We start from the raw sequence: 2,691 nt of genomic DNA on the forward strand, positions 1-2,691 counted from the left end.
TAAAAGGTATGCAGTATGGATGGCGCTGTCATTGTTACATAAAAATTTCTATTTTCAAGGTCCTAACAGTTCATATGTATAGCTAGGTCAACAAAGACATATTTTTTAAAAAATAATGTATTTATTTTTTAAAAGATTTTATTTTATTTTCAAGAGATGGGAAGGGAGGGAGAATGAGAGGGAGAGAAACATCAATGTGCGGTTGCCTCTCTCATGGCCCCCGCTGGAGACCTGGCCCACGGCCCAGACATGTGCCCTGACTGGGAATTGAACTGGTGACCCTTTGGTTCTCAGTCCATGCTCAATCCACTGAGCTACACCAGTCAGGGCAACAAAGCTATGATTTTACAGTTTATTTTGTGTCAAATAGTTCAAAAGGGATTGTACATGGCCCTGGCATCTTTAGTTCAGTTGTTGGTAAGTCCTGCTATATATTCTTTGAGACTTGCATTCTTAATCAGGAGGAATCTTTTGAGTTCTCACATTATATTTGAAAATTTAAGATGTGACTCATACTTCAAAAAATATATACATACCATTTTCCCATTTTGTTTTTTTAATATATCTCAAATAATAGATTAAAGCCATTAGCTGACAAGAGAGATGATGCATTAAGTTATGAGCAGATATATAAAACACGCAGGATCTGAAAATGTAGTGCCCGGTTATTCCAATAAGAAATTCTGCTTCTTTTGTGCACCAAAACTGTTAAACTAGACATATTTTTTTGTAGAGGATTTAAAATGTGAACATCCAAGGAAAATTAATTTTCCTTGTCTTTCTTAAAGGATATTTTTATTTCTTTACATCATAAAACTTTCCCATTCAAATAGCCCCCATTTTTGTTTTAGAGATAAAAGTATAGCTGTTTGGGGTATTCACTTGTGAATTTTCACCCCACCCCTCTACAGTTTCACCCATATGTTAAAATAAGAGTCACAATGAGCAAAGTATCTAGGTATGTAGCTAAAACTCTCTGATATGAATCACACTAACAAAAACAAAAAGATAGCATTTGTATTAAAAAATTATTAGAGATATGAAGCTGTTTTTAAGTATGCATTTTCAGAAAAGTGCAAGAATATTATGTTAATTCAGAATATGTTTTCTTCCATTCTTTTTGCATCCTTGAAAAATGTATCAGTATTATTCCTATTATTATTACTGTTTAATGCTATCATTCTCTTACATAACAGAGGGGTAGCTTATCTCAGAAAATAATAAAAGTAAACCCTTCCACCGCGGCGGCCATTGAGGAACAGCAGCCATGGCTCTCTGCCTCCCCATGGCCCTGGGCCTCAAAAAGGCCACAGCGTGACAAAGAACGTGAGCAAGTTGAGCCACAGCCGCCAGCCACCACGGGCGCCTCACCCAGCACACCAAGTTCGTGCCGGACGTGATCCGAGAGCCGTGTGGCTTTGCCCCCTATAAGCTGCACACCTGTGCAGCTGCTCAAGATCTCTCAGGACAAGAGGGCCCTGAAATTCATCAAGAAAAGGGTGAGGACACACATCCGGGCCACGAGCAAGAGACAGGAGCTGAGAAACATCCTTGCAGCCATGAGGAAGGCAGCAGCCAAGAAAGACTGAGCCCCATGCCCTCTGTGTAATAAAACCTGTTCAGAAAAAAAAAAAAAAAAAAAAAGAAGAAAAGTAAAAATAAAAATGAAGATGGTCTAAGCCGCAGCCTTCCCACCCTGGAAAGCTCAGCTCTCTAGCACGACTGAAGCTGGTGTAAAACTCACTGGATGGCCAGAGCTCACTTCGTGACGTCGTGACTTTCCTTTTGCTTAAGCGCATTTCAGGCAGAAACCTCATAAGGTTGTTCGTTGGAATTATCATGTGATCTATAACTGGCTATGTACAATCCTTAATCCAAGAAAGCAGCTGGCCAAGCACTGGTGAGGAAAAAGAGAAAAAATTAGTTCAAAATGAGACAATGAAAAGTTGTAAAATACTGCTTTCCTCATATGCAGTATTTTACATGGGGCTTGAATAGTTGTCCTAAAATTTCCATAATATTTTTAATTGTATTATAAACAAAATTTTATGTCTCACTTTGTTTTTTCCTGCTCAGCAAAGCCATTTGAATGGTTGGTTGGCTCATGTTTGTGTGTGTGTTAAATATTTTGATGCAAATGGCTTCTTGACCTCGGGGGTCAGTCCGATATAATAGCGTTCTGCTAACAAGCCTCATAAAAATATGAGAAACAGATAATAAATCTGACATATATACTTCATACATAATAAGTTGAAGTTTAGAATAATAAGCATCTAACACACTACAGCATGTGTAGTATACTAAGAGCGCAAACAGAAAACAAATGTCAAGCCATGTCTAAAGCTGGTATTCTGTTCTTGAATCAAATCGCCAGGTCCCCGTGGCAGCACACCGACCATCCAAACTCAGAAATGCAGTACGGAGTGCTCAGCGTAACCATCGGAATTAATGTCAAGTTCCTGGAGTTCTTTGAGAAATTGGCTAGAAAAACAGAAGCAGTATTAAGTAGTTTAGCCACAGCTGGTCAGATGTTTCATTAGTGATATTTCTATCAACTTCTGGTTTAAAAAGTTTATGGAAGTTCTATGATTATAATAATAACTGAGCTGAAAATGTGGCTGGCACTCTGCCTTATGGGTGGAAGTCTGAGAATGCAAAGGATGACTAAGAATTGTTATTTCTTGGGCTTTC

General features: G+C 38.5%; 1 pseudogene; it reads left to right on the plus strand.

The window, feature by feature from the left end:
* Positions 1-1,267: 1,267 nt before the first annotated feature.
* LOC128780725 (large ribosomal subunit protein eL36-like) lies at positions 1,268-1,589 on the plus strand (annotated as a pseudogene).
* The last annotated feature ends 1,102 nt before the right edge of the window (positions 1,590-2,691 follow it).

This window comes from Desmodus rotundus, chromosome 4 (assembly GCF_022682495.2).
Source record: "Desmodus rotundus isolate HL8 chromosome 4, HLdesRot8A.1, whole genome shotgun sequence".
Taxonomy (NCBI): Eukaryota; Metazoa; Chordata; class Mammalia; order Chiroptera; family Phyllostomidae; genus Desmodus; species Desmodus rotundus.